Source organism: Podarcis liolepis (assembly GCF_965112155.1).
Source record: "Podarcis liolepis genome assembly, chromosome: 6".
NCBI classification, from domain to species: Eukaryota; Metazoa; Chordata; class Lepidosauria; order Squamata; family Lacertidae; genus Podarcis; species Podarcis liolepis.
Window position 1 is genome coordinate 36,263,108 of NC_139559.1, and position 23,015 is coordinate 36,286,122.

Genomic DNA, 23,015 nt, shown 5'->3' on the forward strand with positions numbered 1-23,015 from the left:
TACTTTTTTACTTGTGCATAGAGGGCAAGCAAAGTGAATGGGGCCGTGAGGCCATGTGTTTGGCCCAAACCCCACATTCATTCTACTTCTATTATTCTTCCACTGCTGTGTTGAGCCCAATATCTACACCTATCTGTATAGATATATCTAGATCTTCTCTGTATGTGGGGGCTTCCCATGGAACTGGAACTCTTGAGTGCTCAGGGTTCTAAATTATGTGAGGATCCTCCACACAGCGAATAGGTTAGAACAGAGATGTGGCCCTGCAGCCCAACACATCAGCGATGTGTTGTCTCGGCAGCCCAGGACCACCATACATACTGCCCAGGCTTGTGCCCCTAGGAGACTTTGGTGATGCTACAACTTGGGTGCTGCTAACACAGTGGTTTGGCTTCCTCCTCGGAGGCACACCATTGTCTCTCAAGACTAACAACCATTTTCTACACAATTCTCTACTGTGTGAAGAGGACCTGCTGATACTCACATACAGAGCTCTAAAATTTAGATAGGTGATCTCTACTACACACCTTTACACATTTTGGTTATTGAGTGTACATCTAAGATGTCTTCGGATGTGCACCTAAAAATGTGAGATTGAGCACCTAATACTTGAAAAAGAGGTGCATCCTCCAAATGGAGCTAACTGAGTGTACACATGGCAGCAAATTGAGATTTGTTGCTGTGTAATGAATGATGTCTTCCTTCCCCCACCCTTCCCAACTGCTAAGTGAAGAGAGTTTTCTCAGGTCGTTCTTACGCTAATCTGGTTTTGTGCCAGTTGAAATGTACAAGATGTATATGCCCTGAGTAAACGCAAAGCAACCTATTCTCTTTGGAAAGGTTGCCGTGCTGCATGGTGGACTACAAGTTGAAAAAAAGGAAGCTTGATTGATTTTCTGCCAACTCAAACAATATCCTCCAATCTCAATAAAATTCTGGGTACAGATGCCATGTTGCAACCATGCTAATGTTACCTTAGTTGCTAATGGACTGCTAATGCAACCACATTGCTTCAGTTGTCAGATGTCAGGGCTGGGCCAAAGTGTTCATTCAAGCAGCAGTTATGACTGCAAAAGTGGTAATCTTTAGACTAACCTTCCCCAGCTCTGTCCCTCTCAGGTGTTGGACTACGACTCCTATCATCCCATACCATTTGCTAGGGCTGATAGGGACTGTAGTCCAACAACATCTGGAGTGCACTAGGTTAAGGGAGGCTGCTCTAAAAACTTCATGGTAGCCAGGCTTGCCATGCTGCCCAACAGAGGGCAGCAGTGTTGCTTTCCCTCCAAATTGTTCTGCCTACAAGTCCTTTCAAAGGCCCTACTGTACTATCCAGTCCACATGTAATGATTAGTGGAAAACATATTGCCTGCAAGGGAGAGCCCTCTTGTTATTCCCCTTCTGCTATTTCAGTATCTGACCCAGTGGGTAATGGGGAGTGCATTCCCTCCCGGCAAAGGGGAAATTGCACAGGTGCTAAAGTGCCTGTGTTTCAAATCATATTCCAGAAAGGCCTTGCCAGTTTCACCTGGACAGCAAGTTCCACCTCAAGTCTCTTAAGCCTGAAAATTCCTATTGTGAGATGCGGATGTGAGGAGGAGCAACTGGCAAGACACCAAACACAGAGGTCTTGAAATGAATCAATTTCTGCATCTGTATAAGTGCCTATGTTGTAGACAGAGATCTGGGTCAGAAAATGACATGGGTATTGTGACTGGGGTGGGTGTGGGGATCACAAGACACAAGCACTATTGTGGAACAACACATAAAGATGCTGTTATACAAATCCATCAGCAACTACTGAATGCAGTCTGCACTCACTGATGGGATATAAATGAAGGTTGCTGAAAATGCTGCCACTTGACTAATTGGTTAAATGTCAAAAGCATGAAGAAGGTTCCCCTACATCCTCCCCTGAGGAGTATCTAATGCAACCACACAGCCCCACTCTGTAGGTAAGTGGTGCCGGAGAAGGGGGAATTGCATTCCCCCCAGCAATAATACTGTATATTTATGTTTATATCTGAATGTTAGGTATGATATCCTTCCTGCCTCCCACAGATTCTGGAAGTAAGGTAGCTCTAAAAACATGGGTGCCCTGCAGATGTTTGACTACAGCCTCCATCCTCCTTGATGTTGACTGGGAGTTGAACCACATCTCTTGGGCACCATGTTGGCTATCCCTGATCTAAAACCTGTGCAACAAATTGGCTACAGCTGTGCATTTGTGCTATAAACTAGCATGATTTGTCTGGGGAAATCCTATGAAACATTGCTCTCGAGGGGGCTTTCTAAATTGAGAGCATGCATTGAAATCAATCAATGCTAATGATACTAAGTTTAATCTCAAAGTGAGCTGTGATCGATGGCCAGCTGATGAGCTGTTTTTTGTTCCTATAAGCTCCTTGGCAGAAGTTTTGCTAGCATCCCCATGGCATTTCAGCACCCAGTGCCAAGACTGTTCTTTCAAAACACTTCAGCTCAACAGAATGCCATGGAATGAGCAATCCAGTTCCACAGAATCCCTTCTGCTTTAAACAATCAGCCCAGATAAGAAAAAAATATATGGTAGGAGAGTATATCCATTCAGGGTTTGCTGAGAGCAGCCAAAAATGTTGGTTGCAAAGGCAAACAACCTGCTTGCAAATTGGCTGTGTCCTCTCTCTGCTCTTGGAGGCAGCATGCCTCTGAATATCAGTCACTGGAAATCACAAGTGAAGAGAGTGCTGTGGCATTCAGGCCGGGCTTGTGAGTTTCCCATAGGACTCGACTGGCCTTCTTAAATTATAATTTTGCTAGATGGTAATGCTACACAGGGGTAGAAGGAATGTGACTGCCGTCCTGTGTTTCAAAATCTGCAAAGGTTACAGTTTTAAATGTGCTTAAAAACCATATTTTTTTCAGAGCTGGAAGCTTGGTCCCATAACTCCCGATGTGCAGTGACAAGTTATTACTGTAGTAGCTTCACCGTGAGGCAAAGGTGCTCTGCTCTGCAGTCCCAGGGACTTTTGGTTTTGCCAAAGCCAGAGTTGTCCACACTGTGATGCAGATTAAATATCTGCTGTTACCACCACAACCCTGGAGACCAGGCTTCCTCAACCTCGCCCCTCCAGATGTTTTTGGCCTACAACTCCCATGATCCCTAGCTAGCAGCACCAGTGGTCAGGGATGATGGGAATTGTAGTCTCAAAACATCGGGAGGGCCGAGATCGAGGAAGGTTGCCTGAGACCAAGAGTCCAGCCACTATCCACCATTGCCTAGTGGCAATGCTCACTACAGTGAGCTACTACTTGACTTACCGTACAAAAATGAATGCCTTGTTCTCCCCTGTTGGGACATCCAAATGTGAAGTTTCTCAAAGCATTACTTGTTCTGTTTCAATGCTCATCTTGTCTCTAGATTCTAGAACCAGAAGTGAACACAGCAGCAGTGATGCTAGGAATATCGCAACAGTCCATGCTGTTGCTTTCTGTGAGGAGCTTGCGGCTGAGGCAAAAAAACTGGATTTACTGTTTTCCTCAGCAACTTGAGGCCCAGTGGCCACAGTCATAGCTGGCATGCAGGATGAATGCAGCTTACTTGACTCCAACCGTACAAATAAGTCCCACTGAGCTGAATGGGGCTTATTTCTGAATAGACCAGAAAGTATTTCAGCAATTAATGTAAAAGAAAACAAAATACGGGGTACCCTGAGATGTGTGCCTTGTTGTATATATTTGACAAGGGATTTCTATCACCATTTCCTCTTTAGAGGAAGAAGCCTCTGGGGTGTTTATTTCCACTCTTCATGCCTCGAGAGAGAAGCATGTCATCATTTTTTCCTAAGGCTGATGAACATAATTGCTTTGCTCAATGTTAATAACAGCAGCCTGTGAGAATGGAAATACATAAAATAGTGACTTGGGCAGTTGCCATCCTTTCCCATTACTTCTCCAGTGCCTTTGACAAATCCACTCCACTTCCAAGTGGGGAGGAGTTGCGGTGGACCGCGTGGCCACCCACTCCCCACCGGGGGCGGGGGACCTTGTCCCCCGTTGCCTGGGGGATCCTGGCCATGTCAGAGCCCAGCCAGCCAACCTGCTGGCTGGGGGGCGGGCGTGGCATGGCTGGGGCCGTTTAAATGGAGAAGCGAGCCAGAGGACTTCCTCTTTGGCTCGCTTCCTCAATCAGAAAGCTGAATATCATCAAGCTGCAGGCCTTGGGATAAAGGACCCGGCTCACCTTCATGTACCACTTCACCAACTCTTAGAGTGCCAAAAAATGCTATGGAATATGCAGCTGAGAATAAATGGGCCTCATATTTGGACCAGCACACTGATTTTAATTTACTGCGTATTTTAGTAAGGAGATCGAATGAAATGGGTCTACGCCCTTCCTTGCTAGGTGGTTGTAATCTGTGTCACCCCTCGAGAGCCCTGTACACCACAAACTCAGCGCAAGGGTCCATGCAGTAAATAGACTGATCTAGTCTGAAGCCCGGCTGGGGGGCTAAGGCCTTGACACGACCTCAATGGGAACACCAGGGGGAGCTTGAGTTGGTTCACATCGACAGGGCTGCCCCTACCGGTGGCTTACCCTTACTGGGACTTCCTGCACAATGGGCAGGAGTCAGATATAGTCAGATCCAATAATGCCTAAGCCAATACCGCTCACATTCTGTAATTTCAATAAAGTTGTGGCCAAAATTTGTCCAATAACATAAACCTAATATCTGTGTCCTTGTGTGAGTTATTTCCAACGAGGGGGTGGCTGCGGGGTCTCGACATGCAGCTGCATGATGGGAGAAAGTCCTGTGACTGTAGCTTTACCTATCACGGCACATCCGTGCTATGGGAAACAACAACAATGAATTTCAACCTCTCATGCACAGAACACGTGACAGAAAGAAAAGTGGGTCAACTTGAGTTCAAGTCTACAACTAGGATCTGCACTTCATTCATCCTTCATAACAGTTAAAAGTTGTGAACTGGAGCAGAACATATTGGTTGGGAGAAAACCCCAATGAAATTAATGGTCTTCTTTCCAAGCAAACCTGACTAAGATCAGGTCACAAGAATATAGGTGCCAAATCAATCATTTTGATGAACCTCTCTGCATCTCAGAAAGCAGCATTTCCGTAAAAGATATGTTTTACATTGTTTGACATGTAACCCCAATGCAGTAATTTAAAAACAAAAATTCAAAAGATTCATAAGTTTTCAAGAATCTTAAACAAAAATTAAAACATTTCAGTCCTCCTGTTCAGGAGCTAGAAAACACCTATGCACGTTTACTCATTGGCAGAGGATTAGCCTAAATGACCTTTGAAGTCCCTTCCATTTTAAGGCGAGCCCACTGAATTCAACAGCACTGCCAAGTAAATGCTTATTAGGCTGTAATCCGGTGCACATTTACCTTGACAGAAATGCTGCTGAACACAGTGGGACTTTGAAGCAAACATGCATAGGATTGGGACTGGGCTGTTAATAGTTTTTGTTTGTTACTATGCTATGCATTTTTGTGTTTTTATATTGTAAACTGCTTTGTGATCGGATAAAGAGCTGTATAGAAATTAAACAAACAAACAATAGTCCTGGGTGCTAGCAAGTTAGAACTGGTAAAGTGGCAAGGCAACATGATGGTAAAGGGTTAAAAGGTCTCCTGTATCTTTTGGAAAGCTGTTTATCTTTTCACTATGCATTTGGACACCTCTTAAGATATCATAACCATTTTTTTTAATTTTTTTTTTTTAAGACTGGTTCCTAGATCAAGAAGCAGCAAAAATGGGATAGTTTGGAGGCTTGGTATCAGCCATATCCACAGCTCATGCTCTTCTCCAGCTGGAAGGCTGGATGAGTACCCGGTAATTCCCAACTGGTTACAATCAATAGCAAGATTAGAACACAATTCATTGTACTGAGCAGCCAGCATTTTAATTCTGCAGAGCCTCCCAGCTGGTACACAAAACACATCATCTGAGCATTAGATACAACAGATCTCTTTGTTGTGGTAGAAGGAGATGGGGAATCTTCTCCCCCTTAGGAGTTAATGATGACAGAAGACAGCTCCCAAAATGGAGCAAGGTTCAGGCTGAATATTAACAATGGACACAAGGGAGCAGCAGAACGATATATTGCCCCATTTTAAAAAATCAGGAGGAATCAAGTGTACACTGCAAACAAGGGTTGAGCATTACATTTACTCTGCCCAGTGCTCACATGTGAGAGTTCATAGGAGGTTGCTAATCCTAAATGTTTGGGAAAGGGAGGGGACTGGAGATTAGGCTGCAACCAAACATGAATCCAACTTCAGGCAAGGTGCAGAGCATAATCATAAAGCGCACCAGGAGTGGGGAACCTCCAGCCTGCTTGCCCAATTTGGCACCCCACACCACACCCACAAGTGATGGCAGGGGTGGGGCAGGTTAAGGACACAGCTACTAAGTAACCATCAGGAGCTTAAAGCGAGCAAAGATTTCAGCAGAAGAAAAAGAGAAGATGGAGGGGATTCCAGGGCAGCTTACAGATACTGGTAGTAAGACAGTCCCATCTATCAGGATAATATAACAGATGCAGCACAAACAGAAAAGAGAAAGGGAGGTAGGAAAAAAGAAAGCAGATTCAGACATTAGTTATGAGTCCCTGAAGTGAGCATCTGGAAAGGTACCGTAAGTGTTTAAGGAGACGACAAGTTGCTGGCCTCTCAGCTGAGTCAATAGAGATGCCTTTGCAGTCTCCTCTATGGCCTGATGGAATGGTTGTTCCTAGATAATGTCAAGGAGATCCCCCCTCAAGATTCCAGTTTGCACAGGCCTCTGATACTGGCTGGGAGCTGCTACCAGAATGAAAGGACACATTGCTCACAGCACACACAATTCATTTCCTTTCTATGGGAGCACCTCCTTTGGAATACATGAAACTAAGAAACAGCACTGGATGCTGAACGCTTTTGAAACAGAAATGGTTTTGAGGTCTGGCTGGGTTGAAGCCAGAGCCCTGGAGGGTGCTTTCTTTCCTGCCTGAGTCATGGGAGTTTAAGTCTATAGCTGGAAGGAGGATAAGCTTTGTTTCCCTAAATCCCCGTGTGAAACAGAAAGAGAACCTTTCATCCAGATTTAGTAGGTTGATGCAGGGCTTGTTGCTGCGGGCCATGTGAGTGTGTGTGGTTAGCCTCACCCTCTAGTATTTCTTCCTTTGCTTTTTGTATTTTTAACATATTCACACTTTACTATTGAATTCTGGAGCTTCTCTGTTGGTTGTTTGGTGTTCAGTAAACTTTGATGTAGCCAATAAACCCAACAGCTGTGAGGTGAATTAGATGAACGCATGTGGGATTTGAGCACAGAGGTGAGGGAAACCTCTGGCCCGCCAGAAGTTGTTGAACTTCAACTCCCCTAATCCCTGACCTATAATTGGCCATGGCTGCTGGGGCTGATAGGAAGTGGAGTCCAGCAACATCTGGAGGACCATCCCTGGATTAGAACAGGTTGGCCAATTTGGTGTCCTCCAGATGTTTTGGACCCATCATCCTCAGCCACAGGGGATTTAGCGAGACTGCCTTGTGTGTGCAAACAAACACATTGGAAGTATTAAAAAGACATCACCATGCACCCTGGTCCCAGTTTCCAGACTTGATGTCTTTCCCCCCGCTCTTGCCCTTTTGCCTGAACTCCAGAGAAGCCTTAATCATTCTGGCAATCAGCTATCAGGCCATGTTCCAAGATCTTCCCTAAACAACTCAGGACAAGGTTACCTGAAAGTCCACCAGCACTTTATACAGACCTAGAAGATAATTTGTATCAAGTCTTCCTCAACCTGGTGCCCTCTGGACATTTGGGACTACAACTCCCCTTGCTGGCTGGGGCTGATGGGAGCTGTAGTTCAAAACATCCAAAGGGAACCAGGTTGAGGCTGATTTAGATCACCTTGCACGGCAACCTACACTGCCATAGGGCGGTGACCCAAAACTTCTGTTGTTGTTCCTTTGCTGTGGAACGCCCTTTTCTCTGCTATACACGAAGGAGCAAAAACCAGCCGCTTCAGAGAAAGACCCATCATATTGTCCAGGCTTTCCCTGACCGGTAAGATCAGACTGTGTTTATCTTAATGAATTCTGGTTTTTATATGCTTTTTATAGTAGAGTTTTTAGGCTGCATTTTTGTTTTCATGGTAGTGTTAACTTTTATATTGCACACTGCTCCAAGGTGTTTTTTGAAGCAGTGCATTATAGAAATGTTCGAAACAAACCACTTTTTCAACACCTGTGAGCTGCCCCTGCTGTAGAAGTCTCTCGCTTACTCCAACCCACACGCTCCTCTGTCCATCCGTTGCTGCTCGTGCAGGGCTCCTAGCGGCGTCCTCCCCACCCCTCACCCCGGGCCCTGACCTACCCACACGCCTCCCTCCCATCATGTGCCCGAACGCTGGCTCAGCCGGGCTTGGCCTCCCGAAGCATGTGCGCCGCGCCTCCCACGTCCACTGGGGGAGCAAAGCCACCATCCGACGGGCACTGGGCTTCCAGCGACTCCATGGGCGTAGCCAGTGGGGGGGGGCGGCAGCTGCCCCCCTAATCAAGCCTACAAATAAAAATACTTAACTGACCAATGGCATTGCAGATAACTCAGTTCTGCCTCCCCCCCCCAATAAATCCTGGCTACGCCCATGCGCGGCTCCCAGGGACATCTCACCAGCTGCGGAACTGAAGGGCGGCTCTCCCGCCAGCAATGGTTCACTTCTCCCCAGAAACGTCGATCCGAGGCCCCCGCCCTGCTTGGGATCCACGTCCCCTCTCGAGTCCGCTACTACTCTAGAGATCACGGGGTGGGGAAGCGCGCTCTGCGTATGCTCAGAGGAGGCGAGCTTCCGCGCGCCCTGATGCTCTCGCAACAGCGACCCCTCGAGAAGGCGCCTCTGCGCGCCCGCCTGGCCACTTCCAGACGCAGCACCGGGCGGCGCGACCCTCTCCCGGCGGCCCCTCCCCGAGGCGGGCCGGGAGGCGGCCTCAGCGGCTGTGTCAGCCCCACCAAGCGAGCCCGGTCCCGCCTCTCCGCTCTCCGAAGGCTCGCGCTTAGTCAGGACGGACCGAGAGGCCAGGGAGCCTGACTCCGCTTTAAGGTAGCTGGCAAGGCGAGGAGGGAAGCTCGGGATCGGTTTGGCGGCCCGGCCCGGAGCGCCTTTCCCGTAGGTTAGTGAGCGTGACCCTAAAGTAGGAGTGGAGCTGAGGGGGAAAGGCGTGGTAGGAGTTGGCGGGGCTGGAGGAAGCGAGAGGGGCGCGCGCAAGAAGGCGGGGTGGGGTAGCAGGTTTTGGGAGTGCGGTATGTATCTCTCCAAATCTGTAGATATAGACATGGGGCAGGTTCAAGTCAGCCCTTGGAAGGAACCCAACCCAAATCGCTAGGCATGCTTACTCAAAAGTAGACCCCGCTGTTGAATGGGGTTTCGTTTCGCGTGAATGCGGGGTGCGGGGGAGAGCAGCGTCGTTGTCGCGAGCAAGTCCCACTGAGTTCGATGAGACTTACTCCTTAGTAACCGCGGCTAGCCTTGTAGCCTTAGTCATCCTTTAAATCTCTGCCGTGGTATTTGCTATCAGGGTGGTTAGCAGAGGTGGAGTGGAGCAAGTGAGGGTTGCCTAGTTATTTCAGGTTAATGGACGATCTGAATGCACGTGGGTGTGATACTGTGTCCTTTGCATGGGGGAGGAGGGCACATGCAGTTTCAGTGTACAGGATCCAGTGAGCAATGGGGAGAACTGGGGGTAGCTGCTGGGATTTTTTTTTCCTATGTGGGTTGGAAGGTGTGAAGTGATCTAGTCTTGTGCCGTGGAGAGGTAATTTATTTGAAAGTAACTTTAACAGATGCAACACATTTCTGATTCCCACAGAATCTTAAAAACAGTGGTGAGATGGACTGAACATCTTGTGTGCCCCCCCCAACCCTAAATGCCTGGAGGAGTAAAAAGGCTTCTTCATTCAAAAGCCTACTTTCAAAAGCAATGGAAAGCAACGCAAGTCTCTTGCTGGAGACCATTGAGCCATATAGGGGCCACCCCAGAAAAGGCTCTGTTTGTAGTACCTCGCCTCACCTCATTTGCTAAGCATAAGGCAAAAATTGTGAAGAGGTATTTTTTGATCTCTAAAGGCAAGGTGTTGTGCCTTGAGCCTAGCTGGGAGCTGTTCTCTGCTCTGGCCTTGAAAGCGAAGCCTAAATACCTTTTCCATGTCAGTGAGTCACATTAATCTTTGCATGCTGTAAGGCACTCTCTCTTTTTTGTTACTGCTTCACAGATTTAGGCACTGAACCCTGGCTCTGATTAATAATTCCATTTGATTGGTTGCCATTTTAATTCCATTATTTTGTCATGTTCCCAGAATGATGTTTTAAAATGTGAATCCTGTTCATCATTCCTTGTGTTCAGTAGATGAAGAATTTCTCTTCACTGATTTGGACAGGAATTGGGATGGGCTGAATCTGTTGGGAGGAAGTTGGAAAAGCACAACTGCTAGTGAGTAACTGAGGATGGGTGGGAGCTCTGATAAGCAAAAAAAAAAAAAAAAGTGAACAGTGTGTCAGGGAAGAAAAGTAGCACATTTTCTAACTGCTGCCTGCTTTTTGTGTTCATATATACTCGCCAAAGGATGGTTTTGTTAAAGGGTGCTTAATGTGAACAGCATATTCATATATGGAGAATTTGGTTTGAACCAAACAGGCACTGTGATTATTTCTTTTTCACCCCTGCTCCTCATTCCCTGTTTGCTGCATACCTTTCTGTGTGGCTGTTGCATTTCCTTGTTTGAGGATTCCTGTGAAACTGGCTTGCCATGTGATGTGGACAGTGATTCCCTGTGTCCTTTAAATGCTTGCTTAGCTCACTTTCGGACATTTATATTGGGGTGGGAAGGAGGTTGTGCTAATAGCTTAGGAGCAAGAAAGCATTCCAGAACCATGACTGAACAGTGCTTCTCTCTCTCTGTCTCTCTCTCTCTCCCCATCCTCCCTCCCTCTCCTTGGAATTTGGCAGCCAAGTCCTTTCATTGCAAACCAGGCTCCCTAAATCCTGCCCCAGCCTTTTAGAAAACACCCACTGAAAATGGCAGTAGCATTGTCACGTTGCTTCACAGGGGTATTTGTGACTGGCAGATGCTTTTGTGTCTGTTGACACAAAAGTGGGATTCCAGCATTTCTGTTAGTTAATGGATAAAAGACAGCTTTGCACTCTGGAGTAAGGGATATATATATATATATATATATATATATATATATATATATATATGTGACACCATTAAATAGGTAACTTGTTTAAGTCCATAATTTTCTCTGCTTGAATATTATAGATGAGTCTTATTTTCACTGTGTGAAGAAGCATCTTGTATGTAGCTTCAGAAATGGGGTTCCAATAGTTTTTTAAACTATGGGTCATTCTTGCCAGCAGACTTTGGACATGCAAACCACCAGGGAAGTTTTGCTAGGCAAGCACTATTGAAACTACTTTGAACTGCATAAATAAATTCTTGTTCAACTCCTATTCACTTCTGGGGGGTTGTGCTGCGAAAGAGATTAGAAAGCTCTTTATTGAAGCTGCTTCCAAACTGGCAGAACTTTGCGCTTCCCAATCATTGCTCTATGTGTAATTGTTGTTAATTTTCTATGTTTCAGGGAATATGGAGGATAACACTTTGTGTGTGTGCATCCCACTATGTTCCATCTGTACGAGTGCGTGTGACATAACAGTTTGAGTAGGGAAGCAGCAACTCTGAGCATGCTTTCAAAAAAAATAGAATCAATTTTAATTTGTGCTAAAGCACTTTTTATTTAGGCATCGTCATTGTGTGCTTTCTTTGGATTGTTTTAAAGGTACTCTAAAATATTTGCAAAAGGAAAAATATAGCATGGTGCTAAAATAGCACCAACTGAAGGGCTTAATCGATTTAAGTGCTTCTGCGTGAACCTTTTTTTAAAAAAATTTAAGACAAAAAGGCATTTTAATGCAAAAGAAAAAGTTGATTCAGGGCCCAGTCCTATGGTTCCCTGGGAAGATATAGACCAGGGGTCAGCAAACGTTTTCAGCAGGGGGCTGGTCCACTGTTCCTCAGACCTTGCGGGGGGCTGGGCTGTATTTTGGGGGGGGGAATTGATGCAAGAGCACTACGAGCCCTGGTGGCTGCTTACCTGTGTCTGGCAGGGGCTGGTGTCAGCAGAGGGACGATGAGAATGCGCGAAAGGGCTCCAGAGAGGGGCTGCTTAAAACAGCGCTGCTGCTGGCACCAACAAAGTCCAGCCCTCTTACTCCTCTAGGCGTGGCGGGGAGAAGCCAGGTGGAGGGAGGGAGGAGTTTCCGCCACTGCCGCTGTGTGAGGGAGAGAGAGGGAGAACGTGTTCACTGGTGATCCACGTGGCGATTCCTGGACCATCCGTGGGCCGGATCCAGAAGGCAATTGGACATGATCCGGCCCATGGGCCTTAGTTTGCCTACCCATGATATAGACAAACCATGAGCTGTAACCAAGGTTTATTCTTGGGTATACAACTCTGTTTGTCTGGAGGAAACAAACCACGAGCCCAGGTTTGGATGGCATGCTAATCCAAATCATAACTCTCAGCAGCAGAGGGAATAGGGAAGGAGTGACTGTGTTCTCTCCAGGAACCCTTAGATTGTGTTTTGCCATGATTTGGCTTAGTGTTATGTGGAAACTATCTCTCTGGTAGATCCACCATAAAAAGTGTATTGACAAAGCATGACTATTCTACCTGTTGTGGAAGTATCCTTGAACACAACTTTCTATACTTACCTAATGAATCTGCATTGAAATTTGGGGAAGTGCAGAATTAAGAGTGTTCCTTTCCCAAAAGGTTTTGAATTTGACTGTTGCAAAATAAATATTGTTGCTTCTTGTTGTAGAGAAATTTAAAGAAACATGATATTGGGCAAATATTGAATGACTGTCAGGCCAATAACAGTAAAGCACTCCACTTGAAACTCAGAATTATGCATTGCTTTAAGTGGGAGAGATACATTTTAAATAAATTGCCAAGTTCACTTCTGGGACTTGTGTGTGTTCATTTGAAATGCAGATCATATATCTCCTGAGTGGAATCAGAAAATTGAGGGTTTTTTGCATGTTCCTTGGGTGGGTGGGTGTGTATTTAAGCCCAGTGGTCAGATCCCCATGATACATGCTGTTATACCACTTTAACAGTTGGATAATCCAGGTAACTTTATTTTGTTAAGGTTGCTGGAAATTGTTAGTCTGTGACTTAACAAACTATAGTTCCTACGATTATTGCAAGGAGACTGTGATTGCTAAATAAGAGTGTGCTTTAAGTGTATGATGTGGATATGACCAATGTTTCCCAAAATAGCAGTTTGCTTATCTGAATCTTGGAGGAATCACTATTTTGAAGGCTAAATTAAGTCTCTCAACTTTTTCCCCCACCCACCCACAGCAGTGTGTCCTCTTGCATCTTGTACAGCAATCCCTTCAGCTTGTTCATAGGGAGGTGTCTATCATTGCAGTCCAGTGGACAGTGTCAAGCCTGAATGGGTTAACAGAGCTTAGACTGCATTTAGTCACACAGATACCGTAACAGAGGCAACCCTTCTTTCCAAAGATTTCATCACATCTCAACAGAGGACTGGATCTGGAAAGATAAAAACCACTGCAAACCTGGGGAGGGAAGAATTCATTGTTTTCTGGATCTGACATTCAGATCTATTTATGTGAAGCTTAGGCGACAAGTGAAAAACTCAGTAGCATCGCCGCCTTGCCAAAATGAATGAATGTGGGCATTGTCTTCATTGAAAGAGAAATTATTCCATAATCTTGACTGGAGTGTAAATCTGGGAGGAAAAAGGAGAGCGTTCATCTGAGTATGTGTTTGTTTAACTTACTGTAGCTTGGCCTGCTACAAAAAAAAAATACTTCTAAAAAGTAAAGTATAGGATACAACAAAACAAATGCTTACTCAAAGCAATCTGACTAGTTTGGCTGCTCTGAAAAGTTAACTTTGTCTCCAGTGTTGCTGTGACATTTGACAACAAGGTTCCAGCACTGTAAATCTGAAGTCAGAACTATGAGGCACATGCGACTTACTAACATGCTATTTCAGGCTTATACCTTGGGCAAAACATGCAAAGTTTCATGAATACTGTGATCCATCCCACTTCCTTTGCTGATTCACGTTTTAAACCTCCTTTCCGTAGGGGTAATAATAATCTTTTGTGGATGTGCAGATGAGAAACAAGAATTCTTAACTCAAACAAACAAACAAACAAACAAATTCATAAACTCAGCCCTGCATGGTAATGTGTTGGTCAAGACCCATCCAAACCATAGTAGGGCCAACTTAAACATTTGTTAGAGACCTATGGCTGGGATCCTGTCTCTCTACTGAATGCCTGAAAAGGGTAGGTGCTTGCTCTTTCCCTCCAACCTATCGCTTTTCATCTCCTCTCCCTCCCACTGCTGCTTCTCTGTTAGCTACAGCAAAAGATGTACCATATTTTTCACTCTATAGGATGCACCCGACCATAGGACGCACCTTGTTTTAGAGGGGGAGAACAAGAAAAAAAATATCTCCCCCTCTCTGCTCAGCGCCCCTTCAGCCCCTTCAATTTCTCCTCCCATTTCTCCTCCCGCTTGGTTGAAGGGGTGCTGCGCAGCTCTCCCTCTCTGCTGAAGCCAAGAGAGTCTTGCTGTCCCAGCTTCAGCAAAAGGAACCTGAAGCCTCCGGAGCGCAGCGGGACCTCCCTGAGTTCTCGCTGCGCTCCGGAGGCTTCGGGTTCCTTTTGCTGAAGCTGAGAGAGCAAGACTCCTCTGACTTCAGCAAAAGGAACCTGAAGCCTTTAGAGCGCAGTGGGAACTCGCGCTGTGCTCTGAAGGCTTCAGGCGGCTATCCCTGAAGCCTGGAGAGCAAGAGGGGTGGGTGCGCACCGACACCTCTCGCTCTCCAAGCTTCAGCGAAAGCAACGTGAAGCCTCCGGAGCACGGAGGCAGCACTCCCTCTGTGCTTCGGAGGCTTCGCGTTGCTATCGCTGAAGCCAAGGAGCCTGCATTTGCTCCATAGGACGCACACACATTTCCCCTTAATTTTTGGAGGGGAAAAAGTGCGTCCTATAGAGCGAAAAATACGGTACTTGGAGGCCACAGCTAGAGAAAAGAGTGCAATTTGGGACTCCAGCTTGTCCTGCCAGTTTCTCCTGGGAAAACCCAATCTTTTTCACCGAATCCAGTGGGATTTTCCATGGAGTGATGCTTGATCTGATTCAATGTTAAAGAGTGGGCTTTTCTGGGAAAAGAAGCAGGGCAAACAGAAAATGTCTCCGCCCCATTCTTTCTTGGCACAGGACAAGCAGATGTGTGGACAAGCCCTTAGAGTGGATAAAGGCTGATTTGGAAGCAGGGAAGGGCTCCTTAACATTTTCTGCACCTGAACAATTCTTCAGTTGATGCATCTCCCAGGGAGTAAGATGAAGTGGGATGCAGGAAAAGGTTTGAATCTTAAAGTTGGAAAGAGTGTGCTGGTGGTCATCTAGCCCAACCCCCCATTTGATGCAGGAACTGTAATGCAGGGCATTACAAATCCCTGACAGGTGGCTCACCAGCCTCACCACCAGTGAATCCCACCCCTTCCCAAGGCAGACTGTTGCACAGTTGTTGGAGATTAAATAGCTGCCTTCTCTCCAAATCTCATTTTCTGTTTCTGCCAGTTCTTAGGTGAGTGACAAAGACTCGGATTCCCAGGGCCAGCTGTCCTGCCAAATGACTAGCTCAGCCCTTAAATCCCAATTCCCTTAGATCACTACTGTAGTTCTGAATTGTGTGCCTTGGCACACTTGTGTACTTGTAAGAACTGCCTGCGCACCAGGAGCAAATATATAAATAAAATGAGAGCCTGGAGAAACCAGCTCAGGAGAGAGGAGATGCCAGATGCATCTATGCATGAATTGCTGATCTCTGGTCTTTTCTGCTTCTGTTTGGTTTTTGCTAGTTGGGTGAGTAATTCTGCTGCATTGCATGTGATGGTTAATCCTATAACTCTTGCTGCTGCAGCACAGCAGCCTGTCTCTTGCACCTTCATGTCAGGAGCAAGCTGTGCACCAGAATGTGGGTTGTGTGGATTTTCCTACATGGGGGTGTTAAAGTCTAACCCAAGGAAGAGTGGAACAGGGCACTTTCTTTGCCCAAATTCCATGTCTCCTTCCCTCATTTTTGGGGTGAAATTGTTTTTCCAAAAGGGCGTGGTGGTGACTAGTTACACATATACAGGAGCATAGGATATTGGGTTCTTTAGAGCCTAGGCAAATCCTATATGTTTTTGTTCCGAATGCTTATAACACATGAGATGCTCTCAAAGCATCTTATAAGAGATTCTTACAATAATAACACATTCAGATCTAATGAGGAGCAGAAATCACATGGCAGCATTTCCTGCCCTCCTCCTTGCTTTGCCCTGGTGTTATAGCACACAGTAGCTCCCACAAAAATCCTCTGAGGCAAAGAAGTGATGCTGAGTGGCTAGACCTTGCTCTGTCTGTCATGGAATCTGAAGTATTGTTGTATTTTCTAAAAGTAAATCTTTGGGGATGTAAGAGTGAAGTGTGCTTCTTGGTTTTAATTGAGCAAAAAGTGTTCCTCAGTTTCCAGATGTTTGTGAAATGCATTCAGATTATTTCAAAACACAGGTTTTTATGGGGTAGAGGGCACTTGCTTCCTCTGTTTGCTGCTTTTTCCTTGCCAGAAATGACAGACTGAGTAGTCCCAAGAACTGCTGTAACAGGAAGGGTTTTCAGTCCCAGTAAGTGCATCACCTTTTACAAGGCTGCATCCCAAACTTTATGGGCTTTGATAAAGAACAGGCTAGTCAGTTTTGTACTTGTTTGAAAGCTCACGTCCGAATATATTTCCCAGTTCATCCTTTATGCCCCTGGTGCTATAAATGGTAGAAAGGAAATGTTCATTTTTCAGGAAGTGTCTTTGTTTCTCTTGATGTGTGCTAAAATAAACTTTATAACATGAAGATGAACGAAACATAAACTTCTCCACTTTGTTGCTTGGGCTTCAACATCACGTGCGCTGCTTGGTTTTTTGCAACAGGAGGTGAGGAGTTTTGTGTTTGATTCTGCTAAATGGAATTTGGCAGCACAGATTTTTAAAGGATAGACCTATCAGGTACACTTGACCCAATGATGGTTGATCTGCTCCAGGCTTCTCAGTGTGTTTCCTAGCTAGCACAGGCATACACCTGATGCCTGAAGCAGACCCATAGCTGGGGGGGGGGGTAGCCAGGGTTTTTGTCCTAGGTGAAGTCTCCAGGGGTATTGAGGCTCCCAGCCTGTGTGCGTGTGTACACAAGTGTGCGTGGGGAGAGGGAGTGTGCCAAACTGGGTATTTGACCTGGGTGAAATAAATCTAGGTTTCGCCCCTGCCTGAAGAAAAGATGTGGCACATTAATGGAAAATGAATTTTATTGCATCATTTTATAATGTGAATGGCTTAAAAGCTACAGGCTTTACTAAGGCTAGTGGAGGACAATGAAACAAAATATATACAACTTCCATAGGTTGTGATATGTCAACCATGTTCAAAAACAAAAACTGTCTGCTCAGATAACTTTGGATTGATCTCCCAAATGTCACTTGATAACTTTCAAAATGTCTCTTCCATCTGTCTTGTCATGATGGAATTGCCTATTGCCACAGGAAGAGTATGTTTCCTGAACCTGTGTTTGCTGAGGTAACGGTGATGGTAGGGAGAATCAGTAGGTGTTTCCCCCCTTTTCTATCCACTTATTGTCCCTTGCAGATGCCCCTAGTTTCTCTTTCTCCAGTTGAGTTGGTTTCTTGTCTCACATCCTTCAGTTTGGTAGGGGAAGGCAGAGGAGTTTTAAGCGGCTGCAGGGGTGCCAACTAGAATAAAATATTGGAGGGTCCAGGTAAGCCCCAACCCACATAATCAATCACATGACACAGTGCACACACATTGTGTGAATGGCAATTCCCATCAGCTTTGTGGGAGGCCCTCAATTATTTTATTGGGGATGAAGACCCCTCGGCATCTAGGAGTTGGCTCCTATGAGCAGCCGGGCTTGGCAGGAGAGGGGGAGTGGCATTTGGACCTTAAGCTGCTTCTGTGTGGTGACCAGCATTTGGGGCAACATTCTCTACATGGGTATCTCACCCTAGATTCCCAACAGAAATCTTTGTTGATTTGTACAGAAACTAAGAGGGTTTCTGCTGAACTTGCATTTGACGTTGGGCTGAGTAGTTCAAAAGTAAGGAAACACTAAAAAAGGAAAAGGAAAACCTAAAAGGAGAATGATACATGTTCTGTGTGGGAACTGATGTGTTGCAGTCTTGTACATGGCTACTTGGAAATAAACTCCATTATGTTCAATGGGACTTTTCTCCCACAAAATCGGACTGAACAATATGTACACAGTCCCCTTTGATTTTGGTTGGAACGAATACCCATGCAAACACAAGCCACAGACTTCTATCTTTTTGTGTATCGGGCAGCATTTTCTGCCCATTTACAAATGTACAGTTGCTTGCTTTGCCAAAAATCTCATCATCTGGATCAGATGTCAGGAAGCAGAGATCGATATAAAAGCTGTGGAAGATGTGGAGTGTAGTCTTCTGTGTCTGTTGCTTTTCTTGTCTGAGCCAGTTTGTCAAGCTTCCTGCTGACTGTATCTGAAATCCTAGATTGCAGTTCGATACCCACTTCTTTTCTTCTTTTCTTCTTTTCCTTCCTTGTTCTAACTTGGAGTGCTCAGTGCATGCAGCTTCCATTACCTTCAGGTTTTTGTTGTTGTCTTGGGTCTCCTGGCTTGGCTTGGTCTGCTGTGTGTCACTGTTGGCTCCAGCTCTACAATCCATTTACTGAATCAGCAAAGTTTACCTCTTGAGCATGTTCCTATGTATTTTGTGCCTGGTCTGAAGAGATGCCTTGTTTGGTGCTTTCTCATTTACTTCTTTCAGCTCCCTGAGCAGAGGTCTCTTTTCATTCGTGGATTTTCTGTGTTGCTTCTGAAATTGCTTGTTCAAAATCCTTTTCTCAATGCAAAATTTCTAAGCCTGTTTAGAACTCTATGCAGTGACCAAGACAAAGGAGAAAGTTTCTTTTTATAATTTTCCTGTTAGATTTACCAGGCAGCTTTTACACCACCCATCACCCTGGTTTTGGGCTCTGAGGCTGATTTGGCAGCTCTGCTGGTCTCAATTCCCTCCCTTTTCAAAAGCTGTTTGCCTAGTTCCAAATGATGTGCTCCCTTATGCAGCCTTGTACATTTTTCTATATAAATAGAAGTGTAAGGATGTCGTCAGGCTGCAGTCCACGTGAACTGCAACGTGGCAATGGCCTGAATGAGCAGGCAGACAGCCCAGCTTAGTAGCCAGAACAAGCCAGAGCAGCTCTCTAGCAACTGTCCTTCTCTCTTGCCCCTCAAACTGACACCACTATTTCGGCTTCAGCAATGCTGGAGGCAGAGAGAGGGGAAGTGGCAGCAGAGCAGAATGGTTACTGGAGAGCTAGCCCAGCCTCCCCTGCCTGATCCTCTGTGACTCGCCTGTGCCAGGGTTTGTGTGAATTGTAAGGTGAGCAGGCCACAATTTGGGTGAGATGTAAGGGTGAGTTTGGCAAGGTTTAAAGGGGAGGGCGTTGGTGAGGTGTAAATGGGGAGGAGAGGGGGTTGGTAGGGAGTAGGCGGGTTTGTAAGTGAAATGGGCAGAAACTTTGTTCCTTATCTGCTTGACCTCTGGGTTTCCATGCTGGTAGAGGAAGAAGAGGTTTTGCTTCTTCCACGGATAGCATGGAAACCAAGTAGGTTGGTAGAGGAGGAATGGAGCAGTCCATCTTTCCTCTACCAGCCTGCTCACTTGGCTGCATGAAATTCTTAGTCACCTGTGGCTACCAGGTAAGTCATTAGGTTGTCATCATGGTTTCTAACTAATGTGGGTCATTGCTGATATGTATACAGATTGCGCTGATTTGAGATAAATGTTATATTAAAAAGTGGATCAAAACTGTTGCCATCTTGGCCTGTTTAATAGGTGTGATCTTCTGTGACAATGCCAGTGGGATGAAAAGAAAAGGTGGCAGGCCAGATTATACTTATGGGCTGGAGGTTCCCCACTGCTGGACTATCAGTGCAAAATGTATTGGTAGTAGATTATTACCCTTCTTAGGATAAACCAGCATTCCCATAGCATCATATGAGTATATTGCACAGAGTTCTTCATCATGCTAAATGTTTAATCTTGTAAAGATTTCTTCCTCTACTATGTTAGCAATGAAATAAACTGCAGGCAAGTGCTTAATCACATTCTCCACCACCGCTTGTCAAAAATAAAGTCTTGCTTAAGGGCGTCTCCTACTCTTTGTGAACCTTGGTTGGTTTCTATTACTGACCTGTTGAACTCAACAAGTAGCTACTTGCATCACTGTCATGCATTAATGCTTCAGTGGGATGAGTAATCTTGCATTAAGTGTTTAATTATTGAGTGGAAGCCTTTATAAGACCATGTTGAGAAGCTCTTGATTTAAAACTGGGGAAATATGGCTGGAATATAGAATGTGATATGTGTGTATACATACACATGTCAGTAAACACTACTTTCTGGAACATTTCAGAGCAGTTATTATGAAATCATGCATTTAGGTACATTCTTAGGGTCAAACTAGATGCAATGGTAATTGTTTGAATGCAATTAATGTGAATATTTTTAAATGTCTAAACAGTTGTGAGTGTGTTTGAGCAGCAGGGGAGACTTCACTTCCAATGTAAATAAACTTGGGCTGATTTTTGTTAGGACCACAGCAGGCTGAGAAGGGTTAAAAAATTCCTCTCTCTCTGCTCCCAGCTGCTTTTTTTATAAGTTTTCAAAGGTGCACCTTAATGTCTAGACATTTTTTGCAACATCATTTGAAACTCTGGTGAGTGACCAAAAACAGAATTTGGCCAGTTGTAATTTTGAATTGAGAGCTGCATAATGCATGGCATATGAATAGGTGTGGTTTGCACAGCCAGGAATTCTTGGCTTTAGCAGCTGGCAAGTAAGTGGTGGGAAACTTTGATAAGAGAGCTGATAAACTTATACACTTTGCTACTGTGGTTATGACTCTCTAGTGTGTTGGGTGGAATTCTTGTCTTTCCAGCGTGGCTTCCTGGTCCTTCAAATGAAGGTCTCTCTTTAAAATAACTTGCTGCTGGCTACTACCACTTCGGCAAGGGCTGATGGGAGTTGCGCAATATATCTAGAGAGCACTAGGTTGGCGAAGAGTGCAGCCTACACCAGTGTTTCCCAACCGGTGTTCCGCGGCACACTATTGTGCCGCGAGACATTGCCTGGTGTGCCGTGGGAGGGAGGCGGGGGAGTCGGGCGGCAAGAGGCGGGGAGGCGGCGGCGAGGAGAGGCCGCCCAGCGCGGGGCTCTCGCCGTCTGCTTGCCTGGCTGCCTGCGTGGCGCTGACGTCACGGGGCTGTAACGTGCCCCACATAGGCACACGCGGGGCGGCGAGCGAGCTCCCTCCCACATCCCATCGCCGCTCGCTTCGGCCGGCCTACTGGGCTGTCGCAGGCGGAAGGCCTGCGCATGCACGAGGTTTTCGCGCCTTCAGGATTCCCTTCACGCCTTCCTCCTCCCGGGTCCTTGAGAGCGCGGGAAGCGGCAGCACGAGACCGGCGTTGAGCCTGGTAGGTATTGCGCTTGCCAAGGCAGTCATTTGGGAAATGAAAACTTGCAAAGCAAGCAACCAGTTCAATCTGAAGTACGTGTATGCTTAATATCCTGTATCTGAAACCTGTTCTGCCCCCTCCCCCACACTTGGTGCCATTTTCATCTACACATGCAGCAGAGTAAGTTGACCCAGAATAGTACCAATTCAGATGGCAGATGGGAGAATGACAGTGCTGAATGCTTTCCCATGTAGAACAGTCCCTGCAAATAAAAACCTAGCATATTTGGAAGAGGGATGCTAGCCTAACCATTACCTTCTATGCTGTTACTATTTTTTTATTTTTTTTTACATAAGTAAAAAGTGACCTTTCCCCATCTGGCATGGTGGTGTGCCTCGAGATTTTTTTCATGAAACAAGTGTGCCTTTGCCCAAAAAAGGTTGGGAAACACTGGCCTACACCCTTCTCAAAGCACAGGGGGTGTTGCATGCAGATGGATTGCAATGCATGTCTCTCATAACTGGGCTCTTGACCTAGGTTGCATTCAGCCAGCTTTTTCATTTTGTTTTGCAATTGCTGACCTTTTGTAAAATACGCAAAACCTTTTTTCCCTGACCTACCTCCCTAAATATATAGTTCCAAGTAACAGGCAGACTGAAAGCATTGACTGCTCTTTCCAAATTCTCCTTTCCGGTGTTGCAAGAGAATGCTTCACATTCCCAAATTCCCTTTGCCCTGTGTTTAAGATAAGGTGACAGCAGGGAAAACGGGGCCTGCACTGACCGATGAAATACAAACATAGGCTGCTTCCCTTCAATAATAATATTAAAAGGAACAAAGAGTCCCAATAGCAGGGACCATCTTGACCTTAGAATGCCAGTTCCTCTGACTTGTTTTGCTATATCTTACTTTTATTTCCCTTTCCACAGTTTGGGTCACACCTCCGAAAGTCTGGCACACAAGTTAAGAACACTGTGCTGCTTATGCGGTTAACTGTGATAGTGCAGAGTTATTGTGATAATGTTGCAGGTTTTAATTGTTTTGAAACATGAACTGGTGTGTGGCGCAGAGGTTAAGAGGCTGAGCCGTAAACCAGGTTATCCTTGGTTCAGATGGTATTGAGCTCAGGGCACTGGGCATGGTCCTCCTCAGCTTTAATCTTTAACCCTGCAACACCCCCTGTGAGACGGGGGGGGGGGGGAGAGAGAGAGAGAGACTGCTCAAGGTCACCCAGCAGGTCCTGGTGTCTAACCCTTACACAAAACAGCTCTCCTAGTTGCCTCCAGTATCATGAACTCCAGTAGGTGAGCTTAGGTATACAGTACCACTTTCTCTCAGACTCCATCTTAAATACACAGATGGCA

The 23,015-nt window shown here is 45.7% G+C and overlaps 1 protein-coding gene across 2 annotated transcripts in view; it reads left to right on the forward strand.

The window, feature by feature from the left end:
• The first annotated feature begins 8,912 nt into the window (after nt 1–8,912).
• The window catches only part of RHOC (ras homolog family member C), a 31,901-nt gene continuing 17,798 nt past the window's right edge, over nt 8,913–23,015 (forward strand). The window contains exon 1 of one of the 2 annotated variants that reach the window (XM_083509090.1): nt 8,913–9,093. The gene's annotated coding sequence lies outside the window, so the exon portion shown is untranslated. Of the gene's footprint in view, nt 9,164–23,015 lie in introns of both variants that reach the window. The other variant, XM_083509091.1, reaches the window with a different exon arrangement.